Source organism: Eucyclogobius newberryi, unplaced genomic scaffold, assembly GCF_026437365.1.
Source record: "Eucyclogobius newberryi isolate DKJ021-1_F unplaced genomic scaffold, fEucNew1.0.hap1 SCAF_5, whole genome shotgun sequence".
Taxonomy (NCBI): Eukaryota; Metazoa; Chordata; class Actinopteri; order Gobiiformes; family Gobiidae; genus Eucyclogobius; species Eucyclogobius newberryi.
The window spans coordinates 33,145,571-33,167,392 of record NW_027316167.1 but is presented as its reverse complement, the minus strand read 5'-3'; the positions used below and the strand labels follow the sequence as shown (position 1 = coordinate 33,167,392).

The 21,822-nt window shown below is 42.9% G+C and overlaps 1 protein-coding gene and 1 long non-coding RNA gene across 4 annotated transcripts in view; both read left to right on the top strand.

Annotated features, from left to right (window-relative positions):
- Positions 1-21,822, top strand: part of lrp4 (low density lipoprotein receptor-related protein 4) — a 200,548-nt gene that overhangs the window by 48,383 nt on the left and 130,343 nt on the right. The gene's annotated exons all lie outside the window — the stretch shown is intronic.
- On the top strand, positions 5,091-5,478 carry LOC140380665 (uncharacterized). The gene is made up of 2 exons (XR_011931185.1): positions 5,091-5,254; positions 5,391-5,478. It is a non-coding gene; the product is annotated as an uncharacterized lncRNA (long non-coding RNA).

The window sequence follows — 21,822 nt, the reverse complement described above, 5'->3', positions numbered from 1 at the left end:
CTCCCTCTCTCCCTCCCTCCCTCTCCCCCTCTCCCTCCCCCTCTCTCTCTCTCCCTCTCCCTCTCTGTCTCCTCCTCTCCCTCCCCCTCTCCCTCCCTCTCCCTCTCTCTCTTTACTCCCTCTCCCTCCCTCTCCCTCTCTCTCTCCCTCTCCTTCTCCCCCTCTCTCCCTCTCCCCTTCTCTCCCTCTCCACCTCTCTCTCCCCCTCTCTCCATTTCTCCCTCTCTCCATCTCTCCCTCGCCACCTCTCCCCCTCTCCCTCTCTCTCTCCCTCTCCCCCTCTCCCTCTCCCTCTCTCCCTCTCCCCCTCTCTCTCCTCCTCTCCCTCTCCCTCCCTCCATCTCCCTCTCTCTCTCCTCCTCTCTCTCCCTCTCCCTCCCTCCCTCCCTCTCCCTCCCTCTCCCTCTCTCTCTTTACTCCCTCACTCTCCCTCTCTCTCTTTTCTCCCTCCCTCTCCCTCTCCCTCTCCCTCTCTCTCTCCTCCTCTCTCTCCCTCTCCCTCCCTCCCTCTCCCTCCCTCTCCCTCTCTCTTTACTCCCTCCCTCTCCCTCTCTCTCTTTACTCCCTCCCTCCCCCTCTCTCTCTTTTCTCCCTCCCTCTCTCCCTGAATGGCCGCTCTGTATAAAACCACTGAGCTTTGACTTACTTGAGTCTTGATTGGGAACACGAGACACTTGGATGTTCCCTGGACGTCGTCTTCAGATTTAGACTCAGATTCTCACAAGCAGAAAAACAGACGTTGTTGTTTTCATTTCATTTGCGCCCCGATGCCTTCATGTACTCACTGTTATTACCATTCCATCCGAACTGTTGTCTCTGTAGGATTCAGGCCGATGTGTTTATGTTGCAAACTCAATTTCAGCAGGAGGAAAGACGAAGTGTTTGATTCTGTGTTTTGTAACATTTTATACATCTTGTTTTAAATCACAATAACTTTTATCTTTTCATTCACAAAGTTTGATTTCATAAAGCTGGTCACATGTTGTAGTAGAACGAAAGGAAACCGAGGATTTCCCTTTTGTTTTACCGTAAAAAGTACTTTCTATTTGGTTTGAGTTCAAGTTTGAGAAACCAAAAAACATCAATAAAAAATCACGTGTTAAGTAAGAATCAGTCGCTGCCGTTGACCTAAAATCAGCTCAACATAACATCTCTTTCCCCTTTGACTTTCGTGGTTCTTGAAGTTCCCCGTCAGATGTTTTTTCTTTTTTTTTTTTCTAAAGCAGCGCCTGAACATTTGGCTCTTTGAAGATGAGTGCAGTATTGTTCTGATGATGGATCACTAAATGCGTTTCCTGGCATCACGGACCTCATTTAACACGGCTTTGAATAGTTCTTTTAGACTCGCGCACAGAAGCCGCAGTCTTTAAGGCCAAAAAGATTCGACGGCGCGATTCAAGCGGCGCCAAAAAAGTGAAACGCGTGAGGAAGTCAACCCAGGGCTTCTGTACAGACAAGACACGACCGCAATGATGAACGGTTGAGCATTGTTTGCATGGCACTCTTCCCAATAATGCGTCAAGGTCACAAGTTCAAACTGTACTTGCCAAATGAGTGGAGAGACACTACAGGTGAACCGGAAAATACACGTTTTTATTCAAGTAACGTTTGGTAAAAGTAAAAATAAAGGTACTGTATTTTCCGGACTATAAGTCGTAAGTATAAGTCTCACCAGCCAAAAAATGCATAATAGAGAAGGAAAAAACATATATAAGTTGCACTGGAGTATGAAATGTGGTTGCAAGTGTGAAAATAACAAATAATATCACATATAAGTCGCTCCGGAGTATAAGTATAAGTATAAATATAAGTATAAGTCGCACCCCGGCCAAAACTATGAAAAAATGTGCACTTTATAGTCCGGAAAATACGGTATTTCTTGTGTAAAAACTGCCCAAATTGCATATTTGGTTCATATACACTAATATATATATATAGAGTGGAATTCGGATACTTTTTTTTAAAAATTTCAGTCAAATAAATGGTTATATTTTGTTCAGCTGGAGGTTGTTGCATTTAATTTTAAGCCTCTCTAATAATCAAACCTCTGTTGTAAATGTATTTCTGTCTTTCACGATTGAGCTGTTTAGGTGTTCATACATTGTAAATTGTGTGTGTTGAATATGTTTTTAGGTTGTAGACCCCTCGAATAATGGATCATTTTGCTTGCGATTATTCTTTCAATTAATCCATCAGTTGTTTAGAATGCAAAAAAAACTGAATTTCGATGCAGATGAAGCTGAAGTGAAGCCGTCTGAGGATCCTGGTGGAGCACATTTATGGACTAAAGAGCGTTTTCATCAAAGAACAGAAAAAGTACACCTTTTCTGCTTAATTTTCATGCAATTGCGGCTCAATTTGAGTCATAAAACTACTTTTCTCAGCTCACATCGTGTCGTGGAAGCTGTGAACAGACCAGTTCACAATTATTTCATTAATCGATTGTTGCGATTAATCGATTCACTTGTTTGCAGCCCCAAAACCAAACAGAAACACATTTTAGATTTGCAGAAAGTTAACGATAAATGATCGCAATAAATTTGGATCCGACTACTTAAGCTCGGACACAACGACTTTGATGCAGTTTAATCGCAGCAAACCCTTTTCTGAACAAACCAAATTGTAAATAAAACATCAATAACTCACTGAAACTTAAAGAAGGAGATGCTAATTGTTAAAGCACGGCAAAAAAATAAGAAAAACTCACCCAATAATACAAAGTAAAGTCAAATGTGATAAATACTGAGCCCAAACGTATAAAAACATTGTTATAGAAATGGAAATATAACCTCAATAATCTTTTCCACTGACGCCTACTTTATAAACACAAGCAACAGTTCTTCTCTTACGTTAAACCAGCCGCTTCCCTGCGCACGTGTTTGCGGCCTCCATCGAAATCACAACACGCCGAGCTGAGTCACGCCAGCGACTTTACTCCGCTTGCACCGTCCCATTCCCCCCCGGGAGCAGCGCGAGGGGCTTATCTGCAAACGAGATGGTTGCACCGGAGCACGGGCGAAGCGAGCGGGGAGCGACTTCAAACGCAGAGCCGACTAAAAATACACCCGACGTTTCCGGCATCGGTGTGTGCGGAGGCTGCTCTGGCAACGATAAGGCCGGATGCCGGAGTGGCGGAGCTCGCTGGGTTTGTAATACCGCAGGAAACGGCACGATACCGGGCCTATTTCACGTCCAAAGTTAAAATCTCCTATTGTAATGTGTTATTTGGTTTAAATCGTGTCAGTAAAGCCAATGTAAGGTTAATTTTGGGCGGAGGAAGATTTGGATAATGGTTAAATGGCTGCACAATGTTGGAAAATATTGCAAATTGTGATACGTTATCGATATTATTGCAATATTTTAATGTACATTTTGATGCAACTACAAAGTTAATGCTTTAATTTACTGGTTAGGCTGTCAAAATGAAAATGAAACATGAACAAAATTCTAATTAGAAACATTACTTTTCTGTCAGAGTGAGAATCTGTGCGTTATTGCAATATTTTTTGTTTGTTTGTTTCGACATCGATTATTGTGTCAGGGAATATTGCGATATCGATATTTTTGCGATATGTTCCGCAGCCAAACTACCTGGGAATAGAACCCTGGATCTTTTTGTCGTGAGGCAGAAGTGTTAACCACCAGGCGGTCAATGTAAGTGCCCCAAAGACTAAAGAAACCAAGATTCAACTGAACTCAGAACTAAATCCAAACCAAAACTAAAACTGGACTCTTCACATTGGCACCAGGAGGAACTCAAATCTAATCCAGTTCTAAACCAGAATAAATCCAAAACAAGGTAGAAAAGGTTTGAATCTTGCCCAGTTTAAAATATATTTGACCTCCATTTAGACAAGCAGGTCAGATCTGTGGAGAGGCGAGCTTGTTCACAGCCAAGACCACACGCTTTGAAAATACTTTACAAAGACTTTTTGGTTCGGAATCATATTCAGCCGCTCCGATTTCCAAAGGGCGTGATTGACAGGCGGATTAACCAATCAGAGAAAGTTGGTTTGTGTCTAAACAAACATGGCGGCTTACGAGGAAATAACATAGCACTAAACTAAATAGGGAAATTAAGTTTTATGTTTTGTTCTGAATGGTCCGAAAATATTTGAGAGGAGACGTCTTCCACATCTGAGAGACACATGACACAAATAAGCGGTGGTGGTGGAACCGGTCCCCTATTGTCCAGACCCTTCTGCATTTGAACAAAACGCAACATGTTCACACTAAGAATGCGATTTTTTTACTGTAATTTTTAATAATAAAAACTAGGGTTGTCATAATCAAATTCAAATTTGAAGAGGCATTAACAAATCACGTAGACTGAAATTATTTGGTTAAGTTATGTCAAATAATAATAAAAAAGAGAAAGAAAAAGAAAAGACACTAGGTTTGGCCTCTACAAATTCTCAAATTCCTGTGATTCTTGTATTAGTTTAGCGTTCAGATTTCAATGGATGTGTTTACAAAGTGAACTTTGAATAGAATCCTTCTGTTACAACATAATTTGCGAATCGCGTTGTAATTGCAATGCTTGGCAGAAAATTTGAAATTAGATATTTTCCCCCAAATCACTCAGGCCTAATAAAAACATCCGCATTAGTGTGAATGCCAGAATGTGAAACACTCCAGGCAAAGCATGGATACAACCGCACCAGAAAAAGTTACATAAACTTTAAATAATACTGGTGAATCGCTGTGTGGAATTCAAAATCAAGGTGAACAAACGGACACTAAACCTATCAACTGCCTGAAGTGCGAGCGCAATAATAAAATTGCTTGTGTAATCAGTCAAGACTTGACATGTTTCATTTGAATAGTCATTTGGATGTCTTGTAATGTACCATCCTAAGAGCTTCTTGGAAGTGTGTTGGCTCGAGCACAAATAACACTTCCAACTTCCAACCTGCCAAAACCCTCCTGGATTCCTCGTGATGTAACAGCTCGGATCGAAAGGTGCACGTTTTCACATCCTCTGCTGTTGTAGTGAAGAACGTGGTTGTCATTGTAAATAATTCTTATGTTGTTTTTGCTGTTGTAAATAAGGTGGTTTGTTTTGTAAAGAAGGTGTTTGTTGCTGTAAACATTCTTATATTTTTGTTGCTGTTGTAAAAAAGGTTGCTGTAAAGAAGGTGGTTGTTTTAGTAAAAAGATGGTTGTTGTGGTAAAGACGGTTGTTGTTGTTGTTGTTGTTGTAAAGAAGGTTGTTGTTGTTGTTGTAAAGAAGGTTGTTGTTGTTGTAAAGAAGGTTGTGGTGGTTGTTGTTGAAGGTTGTTTTAGTAAAGATTCTTATACTGTTGTTGTTGTTGTTGTTGTTGCTGTAAAAAAAGGTTGTGGTAAAGAAGGTATTTTTTGTTGTAAAAAAGGTGGTTGTTGTGGTAAAGACGGTTGTTGTTGTTGTTGTAGTTAAGAAGGTGGTTGTTGTAAAGAAGGTGGTTGTAGTAAAGATTCTTATACTGTTGTTGTTGTTGTTGTTGTTGTTGTTGTTGTTGTTGTTGTTGTTGTAGTAGTAGTAAAGAATATGGTGGTTGTTGTAATAGTAAAAGGTAGTAGTAAAGAAGGTTGAAAACTAAGAATATGATTGTTGTTGTGAGAGTTGTTGCTGTCATTGTTGTAAAAAAGATGGATGTCATTTAAAAAAGGTTGTTGTTGTTGTTGTTGTTGTTGTTGTTGTTGAACTAATGAGGGTTATAGCTGTAGTTTCAAATGTTTTGTATGTATCTTCTGTATATATTTTACATGTTTTGGACTTTTTATTCTCCTGCTCTTCTTGTATTTTGCTCTTGAGATTTTCCCGACAAATTTGGCTTCTCTTATCTTCATATATTAATTCCACCTTTGAGCCTGAGAGATTTGACCTTTCGCTCCACTATCCTCCTGTTCAAACATCAAGCAAGTCAACGTCCGCGCGCTTCCCGAGGCCCTTCGTCACCGCTTCCTCTTCGCACTCGACTTTGCCAGAGGCCCCTGATCTGAAGCGTTGCCAGAGCTGTCCCCGTGTGTCGCGTCCTTACAGGGACGTTGGGCCCGTGCCAGCGTCGGGCTCCCCTCAATCTTATCTGCAGATTGGAAGCTCCTGGTTTCTGGAGCTGCAGCAGGTCTGGAGTCTGGCGCCTGGACACGGGCCAGATCTGCGTGGCCTCCGCTCAAAGACCTCGCTGTGGCCGCCTGGTCCTCGCTCGGAATGAAGGTCTACAGGGCTGAACACCGGAGAACACGTGATCCGTCTTCTTTGAATAAACGGTGACTCAACGTGTTCCCTCAAAAGTATTAGTCATCAAACGTAGTAATATGTCGTGTTGTTGCTGTACAAACATTTCAAACTCTTATTTCGATGCTATGGAATTGGCTCGTTTCTGATTTTGACACCACAATGATAATAAAACATGCTTTTTTTGGCCTTTTTATATTTTATCAGAACATATAGCAACCTACAAAGAACGAGCTGGACCAAGTAGTAAAGTAGAAAATAAGGGAGTGTCCATTGTTTTTTAAATGTGTCTATTTTTAAGTTGATTAAGTCCTTGGTTCTTTTATATATATAATATATTTCTTTATGTCATGTTGTGGTTTTATCCAAGTTCTACTAAAGATCATTCTAGAACTGGTCAGGAAAGGTTATGTTTATGTGATTTTATTATACTTTTTTGTTGCAGTACTTGCTCAAATTATTGTTTCAGTATTGATTAATATCTCATCATTTTCATAATTTGTAAAAAAATTAAGATGGTGATTTAGACATTAGGATTTGAAAAAAATGTGGCTAATGATTAAAAACAAATATGTGTTGATTCAGCCATAGCTGCCCACTGTTCTGTACTTGCTGTAGTGTCGTACATGTAGAGTTAAAAAATGGTCGTACTTCAAACGCACAGCTCTGTTGACTATAATACTTGGCGCCAAGGGCAAGAATAATCATGAATCATGAATAATCTGTTTATAGTTCAAATTCAACATTTCTCTTCATTTTTCTGACATTTTAACTCCAACTCTGAACAAATTACCATAAACTCTTTACACAACTGGCCCGGCGTCCAACTTGGCTCCGTCTTGTCGTTGTTGGAAGCTCTCAGTCCGGCCTCGGGCACTCTTCCTTTCTCCTTTGTTGTTGCGCACAGCTGTTTATAGGACTCCGTGGCCCACAATGCATCGCCTCTTGTGCTTCGTCCTCAGAAGTTCGACCCCCAAACTCCGGACCACACTCGCACACGGCGGCCGTCTTTGTGGTCAGTAGTTAATGATTCAGCCCCTGTGTTTTTTGGGGCTCTTTTGGTTCCGCTGCTGTGTGTTTATTGGGGCAGGAAGTGGTCGCCTCAGAATGGACAAAACTTCCAGGTCAGTGGGCGAGGGGTCAAAGGGCGCGGAGGGGTCGGAGTGGCAGTAAATCACGATGACTGGGCAGGTTTTTGATGGGGCGTCCGGACAACATGTGGACAGATGTTCGCGGCACGTGCGTGTGACGAATATATGAATGCTGATCATTGGTTTTTGACGAAAAACTATCAGGACATGTTTTGTGACTTCAATAGTTTGTTCTGAAATGTGAAGACGGTATAGTATGTTTGATCTGTTACATCATCAGACAAACAGACAAGCATTGTGAAGAAGATTGTTGATTATACTTGACATCACGGTGTAGTGCATTCTGGGGCCTTTTTAGACACACTCACAGTAATAATAAACAGATAGATACATAAACCAAAAGGAAATTTCCTAGTGGACCACTGCTTTCATACAGACAACGACGAAAAACCAGATCAAAATGCTCTTGTGCGAGGCCAGTCAGTTATTCAATCTGATCGACCAAGGTTTGTCTGTAGAACCTTTTTATCTAGACAAAACAGCAAAAACTCTTATATACCTGACCTGTTTCGTCGGTCTGACTCGTCATTTTACAGAATATTTACATAAAATAATCAAAAAGTAGACAAAATTAAGTTGCTTTTTAAACCGACGAGTACCCGTACGCACAAAACGGACGACAATAGTCACGACTGCTTCACTGACATTGACACATTTGACTTCAGAGCCGTTTTAGCCTCTCGTTCCTCGACTTGTTTGTCAGACATTTCTGGTCTGTTTTCCCCACATTTTGACTTCTCACTCCTCTCTCTTTCTGTCTTTGCCTAAGCGACGTTGACAGGCGTGACAGATCTGTGTTTTGGCTCCGCTGCGGCACTTTTGACTCGGCCCCAAAGCCCGCCCGCCCCCCGCACCCCGAGCACGTATTCCCATAAACACGCCCAGGCCTCGCTCTGCTCTCCGTCCGGGCTGGGGTTTTTTACGAGCGGGACCCTCTGTCTCTCTGTGGGACGAGAGGAGAGCAGCTGGAGGGTCGGGGCGAGTCGACACACGGTCATGGAGTGATTGGCACCCTCGAGCAAAACACGGGGTTGGATCTGGGACCGGTGAGTTCAGAAGGCTTCGTGATCTCATCCCTGTGACGATCTGCTGGCCAATTCAACTCAAACGCTGACTTTTCCCCGCCCACTCCTCCCACTGGTCAGCCTCTGTAAGGTTTTGACATTGATGATGAAAACATAGACGATATAATGACATTTTAACTCAAAGTAATAGTCATTTCTTCCTTCATATTACCATGTGGTCTTCAGTTCATTCAAAGACCATTCAGGAAAGAACACATTTTGGCCTTTTTGTATCAGCACTAATTTAAATACTTAGTTATTAGGGCTGTGCAATTCATCAAATTCGTCATTGCTATTCGTCAATGATTTTTACGTCTGTTTAATTTAGAGGTTTGAAGCCTTGGAGCAGAGATCCGAATTGTTCCTGTTATTGATTAGTATCCGTGTGTCTCGTTTTCTGACCAGCCTTCTAACAAATGTGAAAAACTTGTTCCTTTTTTGTTTTGTTGTTACATTGTTCCCTGTTGGTCGATTTAAGATCAGGATTCAGTCGTTTCTAATCGTCAATTATCAGCTCAGGTCGTTTTAAAGCAGACGTTCAGTCAGTAAAAGCATGAGGTTTGGAGCAGAGTTCAGACTTTGAATTGAAATGTTACTTGCAGTTTGCAGATAGCGTGCTGATATGGGAAAGAATCAATCTAAAAGTAATGTGTCCATCCCGGAGACACCTGTCATGCAGGCAATGTCAAATAAATATGGGAAAGAGTGTCTGGAATGCTATGTATGTGGTCTGTAATTTCTTTGGGATTTATTGTGTGAAGCACTTTGAATTGCCTTGTGTATGAAATGTGCTCTACAAATAAACTTGCTTTACTATTTTTTGCGTTATATGCTTCTGCTCAAGTGTGTTTATGTGGCAGAAATGGATATAGAAAGCATTTTGATTTGTTTTTCATTCAACCAAATCAAATCGAATTGAAAATATAGTCATACAAAGAGAAAATAAACCTGTCCCCCACCCCTTGTAACATCCTCACTGTCCATAACTCCTCATCCTCTCACAGGCGCACCCTCTCGACCTAAACCCTCCACCCTCAGCTTTGTGCCCCAGCCCCCATTGTCCTCCTCGGGGTTCGGGGCCCCCTGATCGCGCCCCCCGTTTGAGCGCCGTGGTCGTAGCTGTCAGTCTGTCTCTCTCCCCAGAGTCGGGAGAGCGGGCCGGCCCCCTCAAAGCCCTCTCCATGCGGGCCGCCTGTTTGGGCCGCAAACCCTTTGTGCGCTCGTAAATAAGATCACAGTCAAAATCCCGCCTGTGCCCCCGCAGTGTCCCGGCCCCGCTAATGCCGCTTTGGCAGCCGTTATCGATGAGCGCCCCTCCCAGAGCGACGAGGGGCCGGACGCACTGACGCAGGCCGTGTCCACAAACTAAGGATACTGATCCATAGTAAATATGGATCTAAACTAATGATACTGATCGATAGTAAATATGGATCTAAACTAGTGATACTGATCCATACTAAATGTGGATCTAAACTAGTGATACTGATCCATACTAAATATGGATCTAAACTAGTGATACTGATCCATACTAAATATGGATCTAAACTAGTGATACTGATCCATACTAAATGTGGATCTAAACTAGTGATACTGATCCATACTAAATATGGATCTAAACTAATGATTCTGATCCATACTAAATATGGATCTAAACTAATGATACTGAAAACATGGACCAACACTAGATATTTGATTTCAACACCTAAAAAAATAACTTGGGCTACAACGAACGACCATTTTGCTAATCGATTAGTCTACCGATTATTCTTTCGATTAACCGATTGGTTTTCATCAAATCAACTGAATTTACTCGTAATTTTTCTGGAATTCCAGCTCAATGAAACTTCCATACACTGACCCCACATGTGCTGTCGTGACACATATTCATGTGCAATTACTGTCGTGATCACATGCAATGGTATTTATGTATTTATTTATTTATTTGTCTATGGGAGTTTTTATTTATTTATAGGAGATCTTCTACTGAAAGTGTTTTTCAGACTTCCTATAAGTGATCTGTTCTTCTGTATCTACCTCTGTATCTACCTGCGTTGCACCAATGAAATTTCCCCATGTGGGACAATAAAGGAATATCTTATCTTTTCAAACAGAAGCAATCGACTCTCAGAAATACACATTTACATTGAACTACAGCCTTCCTGCTTCCTTTAATCCACGTTTGGCTCAAAGCCCATCGACCGCGGACCACGTCTTCATTTACGTGTTGTTGTTTGCCTCGTTCAGTTCGTTCCGCTGTGTTAGTACGACAAGTTCGTCTCAAAACCATCCGAGAAGCTTTACCTTCGCCCGACTGAATTTGTGTCTTTATTAAACCACGACTTCACTCCTAGTTTAAAACTCCATAAAGCATCGCTCCATTGGATTGTCCGCGCTGCAGACTTTTCCATTTTGTTCCACGAAGCCATAAATGTCAGACTCGAGTTTCCAGCATCTGTACAAAAACGTCGGTGGCGCTCAGGTCACGTCCTCCTGCGCAGGACGGCCGTTTCTTTTCGACAGATCAACTCAACGGCCTTCGAACGAGTTTTGATGATTTACGCTGGAGCTTTCGTTCTGATGCGTTTTCAGCTGTGTTCGTCCCGACAGAGAAGAGAATAAAGAAGATGAATGCGCAGACATGAGGTCACCGCGGCTTGGCTCGAGGGTCTCGTCTGCGGTTTAGCCGTACACTCTTAAAAAAAAAAAAGTTACTAGTTACTCAATTCATTTGTTAGTTTTGACTTTGTGGATTTGGATTGTGCAGTTCATTCCCAGAAAAGTCAGTCTACACATGTCCATTTTAATTTATTTTAATTTATTTTAATTTATTTTATTTATTTATTTTATTTATTTTATTTATTTTATTTATTTTATTTATTTTATTTATTTTATTTATTTTATTTATTTTATTTATTTTATTTTCCATTTTTTTATTTTATTTTACATTTTAAAAAAACATTTTTTTTATAAATTTCATTTCAGAGTTGTGAGTGAGTCCAGAGCTTTTGTCCAGAGTGTGTCCAGAGTGAGTCCAGAGCTTTTGTCCAGAGTGAGTCCAGAGTGAGTCCAGAGCTTTTGTCCAGAGTGAGTCCAGAGCTTTTGTCCAGAGTGAGTCCAGAGCTTTTGTCCAGAGTGAGTCCCAGAGCTTTTGTCCAGAGTGAGTCCAGAGCTTTTGTCCAGAGTGAGTCCAGAGTGAGTCCCAGAGCTTTTGTCCAGAGTGAGTCCAGAGCTTTTGTCCAGAGTGAGTCCAGAGTGAGTCCCAGAGCTTTTGTCCAGAGTGTGTCCAGAGCTTTTGTCCAGAGTGAGTCCAGAGCTTTTGTCCAGAGTGAGTCCAGAGCTTTTGTCCAGAGTGAGTCCAGAGCTTTTGTCCAGAGTGAGTCCCAGAGCTTTTGTCCAGAGTGAGTCCAGAGCTTTTGTCCAGAGTGTGTCCAGAGCTTTTGTCCAGAGTGAGTCCAGAGCTTTTGTCCAGAGTGAGTCCAGAGCTTTTGTCCAGAGTGAGTCCCAGAGCTTTTGTCCAGAGTGAGTCCAGAGCTTTTGTCCAGAGTGTGTCCAGAGCTTTTGTCCAGAGTGAGTCCAGAGCTTTTGTCCAGAGTGAGTCCAGAGCTTTTGTCCAGAGTGAGTCCAGAGCTTTTGTCCAGAGTGAGTCCCAGAGCTTTTGTCCTGAGTGAGTCCAGAGCTTTTGTCCAGAGTGAGTCCAGAGCTTTTGTCCAGAGTGTGTCCAGAACTTTTGTCCAGAGTGAGTCCAGAGCTTTTGTCCAGAGTGAGTCCAGAGTGAGTCCCAGAGCTTTTGTCCAGAGTGAGTCCAGAGCTTTTGTCCAGAGTGTGTCCAGAGCTTTTGTCCAGAGTGAGTCCAGAGCTTTTGTCCAGAGTGAGTCCAGAGCTTTTGTCCAGAGTGAGTCCCAGAGCTTTTGTCCAGAGTGAGTCCAGAGCTTTTGTCCAGAGTGAGTCCAGAGTGAGTCCCAGAGCTTTTGTCCAGAGTGAGTCCAGAGCTTTTGTCCAGAGTGAGTCCAGAGCTTTTGTCCAGAGTGAGTCCAGAGTGAGTCCCAGAGCTTTTGTCCAGAGTGAGTCCAGAGCTTTTGTCCAGAGTGATCCCAGAGCTTTTGTCCAGAGTGAGTCCAGAGCTTTTGTCCAGAGTGAGTCCAGAGCTTTTGTCCAGAGTGTGTCCAGAGCTTTTGTCCAGAGTGAGTCCAGAGCTTTTGTCCAGAGTGAGTCCAGAGCTTTTGTCCAGAGCTTTTGTCCAGAGTGAGTCCAGAGCTTTTTTCCAGAGTGTGTCCAGAGCTTTTGTCCAGAGTGAGTCCAGAGCTTTTGTCCAGAGTGAGTCCAGAGCTTTTGTCCAGAGTGAGTCCAGAGCTTTTGTCCAGAGTGAGTCCCAGAGCTTTTGTCCAGAGTGAGTCCAGAGCTTTTGTCCAGAGTGAGTCCAGAGCTTTTGTCCAGAGTGAGTCCAGAGTGAGTCCCAGAGCTTTTGTCCAGAGTGAGTCCCAGAGCTTTTGTCCAGAGTGACTCCAGAGCTTTTGTCCAGAGTGAGTCCCAGAGCTTTTGTCCAGAGTGAGTCCAGAAATTTTGTCCAGAGTGAGTCCAGAGCTTTTGTCCAGAGTGAGTCCAGAGTGAGTCCCAGAGCTTTTGTCCAGAGTGAGTCCAGAGCTTTTGTCCAGAGTGAGTCCAGAGCTTTTGTCCAGAGTGAGTACCAGAGCTTTTGTCCAGAGTGAGTCCAGAGCTTTTGTCCAGTGTGTCCAGAGCTTTTGTCCAGACTGAGTCCAGAGTGAGTCCAGAGCTTTTGTCCAGAGTGAGTCCCAGAGCTTTTGTCCAGAGTGTGTCCAGAGCTTTTGTCCAGAGTGTGTCCAGAGCTTTTGTCCAGAGTGAGTCCAGAGTGAGTCCCAGAGCTTTTGTCCAGAGTGAGTCCAGAGCCTTTGTCCAGAGTGAGTCCAGAGTGAGTCCCAGAGCTTTTGTCCAGAGTGTGTCCAGAGCTTTTGTCCAGAGTGAGTCCAGAGCTTTTGTCCAGAGTGAGTCCAGAGCTTTTGTCCAGAGTGAGTCCAGAGCTTTTGTCCAGAGTGAGTCCAGAGCTTTTGTCCAGAGTGAGTCCAGAGCTTTTGTCCAGAGTGAGTCCCAGAGCTTTTGTCCAGAGTGAGTCCAGAGCTTTTGTCCAGAGTGAGTCCAGAGCTTTTGTCCAGAGTGAGTCCAGAGTGAGTCCCAGAGCTTTTGTCCAGAGTGAGTCCAGAGCTTTTGTCCAGAGTGAGTCCAGCGCTTTTGTCCAGAGTGAGTCCCAGAGCTTTTGTCCAGAGTGAGTCCAGAGCTTTTGTCCAGAGTGTGTCCAGAGCTTTTGTCCAGAGTGAGTCCAGAGTGAGTCCAGAGCTTTTGTCCAGAGTGAGTCCCAGAGCTTTTGTCCAGAGTGAGTCCAGAGTGAGTCCCAGAGCTTTTGTCCAGAGTGAGTCCAGAGCTTTTGTCCAGAGTGAGTCCAGAGTGAGTCCCAGAGCTTTTGTCCAGAGTGTGTCCAGAGCTTTTGTCCAGAGTGAGTCCAGAGCTTTTGTCCAAAGTGTGTCCAGAGCTTTTGTCCAGAGTGAGTCCAGAGCTTTTGTCCAGAGCTTTTGTCCAGAGTGAGTCCAGAGCTTTTGTCCAGAGTGAGTCCAGAGCTTTTGTCCAGAGTGTGTCCAGAGCTTTTGTCCAGAGTGAGTCCAGAGCTTTTGTCCAGAGTGAGTCCAGAGCTTTTGTCCAGAGTGAGTCCAGAGCTTTTGTCCAGAGTGAGTCCCAGAGCTTTTGTCCAGAGTGAGTCCAGAGCTTTTGTCCAGAGTGAGTCCAGAGCTTTTGTCCAGAGTGAGTCCAGAGTGCGTCCCAGAGCTTTTGTCCAGAGTGAGTCCCAGAGCTTTTGTCCAGAGTGAGTCCCAGAGCTTTTGTCCAGAGTGAGTCCAGAGCTTTTGTCCAGAGTGAGTCCCAGAGCTTTTGTCCAGAGTGAGTCCAGAGCTTTTGTCCAGAGTGAGTCCCAGAGCTTTTGTCCAGAGTGAGTCCAGAGCTTTTGTCCAGAGTGAGTCCAGAGCTTTTGTCCAGAGTGAGTCCAGAGTGCGTCCCAGAGCTTTTGTCCAGAGTGAGTCCCAGAGCTTTTGTCCAGAGTGAGTCCCAGAGCTTTTGTCCAGAGTGAGTCCAGAGCTTTTGTCCAGAGTGAGTCCCAGAGCTTTTGTCCAGAGTGAGTCCAGAGCTTTTGTCCAGAGTGAGTCCCAGAGCTTTTGTCCAGAGTGAGTCCAGAGCTTTTGTCCAGAGTGAGTCCAGAGCTTTTGTCCAGAGTGAGTCCAGAGCTTTTGTCCAGAGTGAGTCCCAGAGCTTTTGTCCAGAGTGAGTCCAGAGCTTTTGTCCAGAGTGAGTCCAGAGCTTTTGTCCAGAGTGAGTCCAGAGCTTTTGTCCAGAGTGAGTCCAGAGCTTTTGTCCAGAGTGAGTCCAGAGCTTTTGTCCAGAGTGAGTCCCAGAGCTTTTGTCCAGAGTGAGTCCAGAGCTTTTGTCCAGAGTGAGTCCATGTTGTGGAGCAGAAGCTGGAATTGTACCCGTCTCACTTGGCACACAAAGTAATAGCCAGTCTTGAGATCGAAGAGAAACTGTCCAATGGAAAGTACAACACACGGACATCGCAACTGCATCTGAAAAAACGACATGTAACGTAAAGGAGAAAAGTCGAAGGAGAAAAGTCGAAGGAGAAAAGTCGAAGGAGAAAGGTCGAAGGAGAAAGGTCGAAGGAGAAAAGTCGAAGGAGAAAAGTCGAAGGAGAAAAGTCGAAGGAGAAAAGTCGAAGGAGAAAAGTCGAAGGAGAAAAGTCGAAGGAGAAAGGTCGAAGGAGAAAGGTCGAAGGAGAAAGGTCGAAGGAGAAAAGTCGAAGGAGAAAGGTCGAAGGAGAAAAGTCGAAGGAGAAAAGTCGAAGGAGAAAAGTCGAAGGAGAAAAGTCGAAGGAGAAAGGTCGAAGGAGAAAGGTCGAAGGAGAAAGGTCGAAGGAGAAAAGTCGAAGGAGAAAGGTCGAAGGAGAAAGGTAGAAGGAGAAAGGTCGAAGTAGGCTGGCTTTAGTTGTAAAAAGTGCGTGTTATTTAAAATAAGTAAAAGTTGGTGCACTCGGTCCATTCACAGCTCTTTCTCTCGCTCTCGAGAGTCACTTTATCATCTGAGAGACTTCAGTGCATCTTTTGTCTTCTGTTTATTCTAAAGCCAGATTTTCTCTCTTTTGGCTGAAGAAACAACAATATATTCCTCTCATTACTGTGGAAAAGTACTAATGTGGTCAACAACTGGGACATGTCCTACAAACAACTGGGACCAAGCAATGGTTTTGGATACATCTGCTGGGACATGGGACACAGGGCTCAAAACTGGGACTGGATATGGGGGCGTCTGGTCACCCTAGCTTTAGTTACTAAACCAAGACTAAACCAGGACTAAACCAGGACTAAACCAGGCCGAAACTAGGACTAAACCAGGACTAAACCAGGTCTAAACCAGGACTAAACCAGGACTAAACCAAGACCAAACCAAGACTAAACCAGGACTAAACCAGGACTAAACCAAGACTAAACCGAGGGTTGAAAAGGACAAAACCTGGAAACCCAGAACGGGCTCCTTAATGACCACAATCTTCTCTTCTACTCGACGCGATTTAACTTGCACTTCCGTCCGTCACCTCCTCCTCCTCTTCCTCCTCTTCCTCCTCGGCCCGTGTGGTGGTGAGCTTCTCCTTCCCGTCACCTCCTCCTCTTCCTCCTCCTCCTCCTCCTCCTCTTCCTCCTCTTCTTCCTCCTCTTCCTCCTCGGCCCGTGTGGTGGTGAGCGTCTCCTTCCCGTCACCTCCTCCTCTTCCTCCTCCTCCTCCTCCTCTTCCTCCTCTTCTTCCTCCTCTTCCTCCTCGGCCCGTGTGGTGGTGAGCGTCTCCTTCCCGTCACCTCCTCCTCTTCCTCCTCCTCCTCCTCCTCCTCTTCCTCCTCCTCCACCTCCTCGGCCCGTGTGTCCCCTCAGCGCCTCCTCTGCTCCGACAGCGCACACTGAGTTGGAGGTCCTATAGCCCGCTTTAGTGGAGGTTCTTTTTGTGTCGGTCCGGACCCCCGCAGAGCCCCGTGAAAGCCGCTATAGGCAGACGGGGCTTGTGGGAAATCCACTGGAAACAATAATAAGTCAATAGAAAAGCATTACTAAAGCTTAAACGTTTATGCTTCGTTAAACTCCGTTGTGGCTTTTAGTGTTTAGTACTCTTTTGTTCCCTTGTGGTCAAATAGATGTCGTTATGAACAGTGTAATGATTAGTTTAGAGGAAATGTGGCGATGATAGAGGTGGGCAATTTATTAAATATTAAATATATTAGGCGTGCACAACTTTAATATTGTGTGAGATTAAACGGGACGAAACAATGGACTAAACCAGGACTAAAACAAGACTAAAGCATGACGAAACAATTGACTAAACCAGGACTAAAACTGGGACTAAAAGAGGGACTAAAACAGGACTAAAGCAAGACTAAAGCATGACAAAACAATGTACTAAAACAGGGACTGAAACAGGACTAAACCAGGACTAAAACTAGACTTTACCAGAGACAAAAGCTGGGCTAATACTGGACAAAACAAGGGACAAACCCAGGACAAAACCAGGTCAAAACCAGGATTAAAACAGGGATAGAACAAGGACTAAAACGGGATTAAAGCATGGACAAAATCAGGTCAAAACCAGAACTAAACCAGGGACCAAACCAGGACTAAACGGGACTCCACAAAAAAAAAAACTCCACTAATTTGTTTAAAGACATGTTTTAAGACCTTTGTGTCAGTATCGCCCACGTCTAACATTGAGTAATTCAAAGTGCTTCACAGAACAAGAAAAACATGCTGTAAAAATAAATCATTATTGTAAAATCTGCCCCGTTAAACTTGGCACAGCGACGCGTATGTGTCCATGAAGTCGACATAAAAAACAAAAACAAAACGGACATAATGAAGGACTTTCAAGTGTTGCCTCAATCTTTTCCGCTCCAAATTGGCACTTAGCACAAACTTAACCCCCATGTCCTCTTTCTAATTGGACAAAGCGGCTTTAGCATCTGAGTAAAAAACGGCCCATCCCAAACTCACTTGCACCGCGCAGGTGTTCGAGGGCCCTTCACTCAGAATAACACGTCCTGGATTAAGCAAATGAAAGCCTTTTATGTGTGCTGGCCGGGCTGGGAGCAATTAGCTTGTTATAGCGCACTCCTTTTGCCACGCCCACTGCTCTCTCGGCCCGGCGGAGGCACATGTCCAGTATCAGAGAGGTCTATCCCATAACAGCGGCTCTGGGTACCTCAAAAAGCCCAATTTGTTTACTCCAGAAGGGGATTACGGGACGGGGAGAAGGCGAGAAGAGGGGGCGGCGGCGGTGGAAATGCATCTAACAGGGAAAGGGGGCCCCCGCATTTTTGAAAAGGGCTTTAATTACTGCAGCTACTCCTCCAGAAAAACACCTCCAAAGACTGAGGCACAATGAAGCGGCGGCGTTGGTGCAGGGGCAGTGAACGCGGCGCCGTGTGACAGATACCGGCTGTGGGAGGACGACGCAAACCTCCCCCAAAATACTCCTCCTGTCGTGGGGGTTTTCCCTGCAGTTGTTCAGTAACTAAGGCTTGGTTTGGTCCCGGTTGAGGTCCAATGAAGACTTTGTTTGGTCCAGTTCCAGTCCTGGTTACGGCCGAGGTTACACTTGATGTTATTTGGTCCTAAATTGAGCACATTTGAAGACTTTGTTTGGTCCAGTTCTGGTCTAGTTTGGGTCAGGCGTGATTTAAGTTAGTTTTTTATAGTTCTTTTTGAAGTTTTTAAAGACGCGTACAACAAGTAAGTGTAAGTAATGATTAACTATGGAAGGAAAAAGGTCATCCAAAGGTTCAGCCCTGTCAGGCTGTTAAAATGTTAAAGAAGGACAACGTTAGAGTAATGGTCTTTTACATTTCGGTTCACAGCAAAATGGTGGATACAAGTTCCCAATAATGTTTAAATGAATAATACAGCCTGTTTAATGTGTCGAGAAGAGTCCATTTTGGCTCCGAATAGTGTTGGAAAACCGCCTGTCCTCAGTAATTATATCACACTTTGATCCAAAATGTTCCAAATGTTATTTTTAAATGCCGATGCGTCAGGAAACTTTCTGGATATGTGACAGAGCCAGGGATAATTACATTTCTTGGATTTTGACCCTTTTTACCCACTGTAAAGTTGCTCTTTCCAAATTTTAATTGCATTATATTTAATGTCAAGGAGCAAAATCCCCCTCGTTATAGTTATTTAAAGCCAGTTCTATTTATGTTGAGCCGACATGTTTAGCGAAAATAAATATATATTATATTTCTAATGCATTTAACACCAACCAAATCCAATACATACATTTAAAAAGTTGGTAAATAATACGAGAATCTCATGCATTTGTATTTGTAGAACAGAGTTTCTACAGAATATTTATCACTTATTTCTTATTTACTTATTTCAGTCGTAACATTAATATTGTGATTTCATCCACACAGAGGATGGATTTCGACAGTGTAAGAAATCCAACCTGGGACCCTCTGACTGTGAGGCCAAAGCACCAACCAAACGTCCTCCTTCTCTACATGTGATCTTGTAACTTTAGAGCTTGTGCCTTCTCTGAATAAACGTCTCTCTTTTCTGATGTTGTGTGGAATTAACAGTCGCTTCCTCCACTGAGGTTTTAATCAAAATCTTGAGTCTCATTTCCAAACTGCTAATGGGATTTTGAGGTGTGGGAGCAGAGCCTTTGTCCCAAAAGAGGACAGAACATTTTAGGGAAAAAAGTTGAAGAAATTGAAGATATGAGTTGAAGAAATTGTTTTATGTTGTTGTTTTATGTAAAAATATATGTATACATCCAGTTATTAACCAAATCATGCTAATAATTTGATACTTTACTAATATTATAACATAAAATATTAAGTAAATCCAACAAAAACGTGTTCATAAAGGAATTAGTTCAGGTTTAACTGTCAGAGAAGTGTGTAAAATCTGTCAAATGAATCACAAAAGTGCAGAAATATTGACCCTTATTTGAAAGTTTACAACATACTTTTTGTAGCAATTTTTACTACAAACAATATTCAAATTTTGCACATCTTCAAAACAACATTCACGATATTCCTCTTATTCCGATATATTGCCGACTTCTACACTCAGATTGCAATTTTAAATCCCCAGTTTGTGTCATATTTTCTGAAACTTGGACTGGTTTCGTACCGTCGTAGGTCGTCGGAGCTCATCTCTTGTTTGTATTCTCGGGCGGCGGCGGCCGCTCTCTTCAGACGACTGCCCTGGACAATCACTGACCGGAGCAGCTTTAATCATTACACAGACGCTGCCCTCGCTCACATCCACAGCTCGCTCGCTCTGTCTGGGACCGTGTTTGCCTTCGGTCAGCAAAACCTTAGCGTAACTTCAGTCGTAGAAATGTTTAGACGCGACGGACCTGAAATTGTTTTGTCTGACAGAAGTGTTTATAACCTGACCTTTTGATTCAAGTTAGTGAGAAAAGAAACGTCCTGTTGATGGATAAAGTTGTCTCAAAACAGATGTACCGCTGGCTTAAAACGTGACCATAACCCAAATGTTGTGATATCGTCCCACCATAATATGTGAAATGACTGATTCCTTTGCTTAAATGTATTGTTTTGTTGCAGCAAAAGCTACAGAAACAAAGGGAACTACATAGACCATGATGCTTTGCTCCATTTCAGTGCAGCTACCATGAATACAGAAGTTATTTAACACTTTTATCTCTTAAGTCTTTGTGTTATGACAGTAATTATTCGCACAAAAGGCTTGTCAAGCGTTTAAAAAGTATAATTTCTAGAGATTCGTATCGTGATTTGGGTATCGCTATGTTTGTTTCTCTTTGCACTTTATTTAACGCACTTTAAATTAGGGCTGGGCAAAACGGTGATTAAAGTGCCATTTCGTTAAAATCAACATATCGTGATTCAGTCATTTTTCTCTCCCTTTAACGTGCGTAAAATATGTTTGGAAATGTCTTTGTTGAGCCACAAAAGGGCAAAAATATCGTTCTAAGGTCATTTCAACATTTTAGACAACACACTTAATATTATAACTTTCCGTTTTTGATACATCTCCCGCCTGTACCTGTATCGTGATAAAATTATTATGTACATTTTTGGGCATATCACCCAGTCCTACTTTAAATCAACATTATTGTCAAATGCATAGTAAAAAGTGAATAAGTACTTGCTCATATAAACATATATGTCAATCTTTTAGTCATATCTTCATTGCACTTCTGGTTAGATGCTAAACTGTGCTTGTACAAGAATTATTATGGCAATAAAGTTGAATCTAATCTAATTGTATCTTGTTGCAGTCCGTCTAGTTTCATCGTAAAGTCTGTTTTCATTATTGTTCCAACTCCAGCTCAGATCCAACTCTTGATTTGCAGTATATTGGATCGCTGCTTTTTAAGTTCAACAACTCAGAGTGTTTAAGGAACAAACACTCTGTCAGTGTCAAAGTGTTGTGTCTGTATTGCAGCAGAACTTTTGTCTTTGTGTTCTGAGAAGTGAACGAGAGCAGAGGATGTTACTTTGAATGGCGGTCGGCAGCACAACTGAAAAGGTGCATGTACCGCCACCTACTGTAGTTATATTTCTTCAAAGCTTGTGTTTTATGCCACGACGCCTTCTCGAATTGAGCTGGGTTTAGTAACTTCTTATTAGTTTATCTTACATAGATGTTGTGTTTTCCCCATCATTAGTGTTTATAAATGTATGGAGCTAGGCAAGCGGGTAACTGGTCCCTCTACAATTCAAACAGGACCACCAAAAACATACCTGGAGTCGTATTTAGCTTCATTCATGCTCTTTCATCTTGTTTTTGAGCCTCACAAATCACACCATTTCAATTTACCCATGCGTGTTTTTGCGTCTCGGGTAAAATCCAAACTTCTTCTGCAACGTGTTTTCAGTCCACTTCCCACGATCGGACCAGTTCTGCCTTCCAACTGTGTTCACAACCATCGCTCTGTTAGCATAGCCGTCACGTCGCCTTGCAAGGGCATCGTTTATTCATTTTTGCTAGTGTTTATTCGTACTCTGCTCCAACGCCTAGATACTTCCTTGGAAACGGAGGTGTGTTTTCCAAATATAGCTGTTATTTGAAGTTAGAAAATGTGAAATAATAATTAGTAAGATTTGGTGATTAAGTTTTGATTCCCACAGTCTGTACACAGTCGTAGCATATGGACGAAACGATACAGCGATGAAAAATATATGTAGCGTGTGTCCTGATGGAAGGAGATGAATCTGATTAGTCTTTAATCAAAGTGTGGATATTCTCTCTGCAGTCGGTAGCTCTCAAATCTTTCTGCTGCATCTGGCCTTTTTAAGATGTAT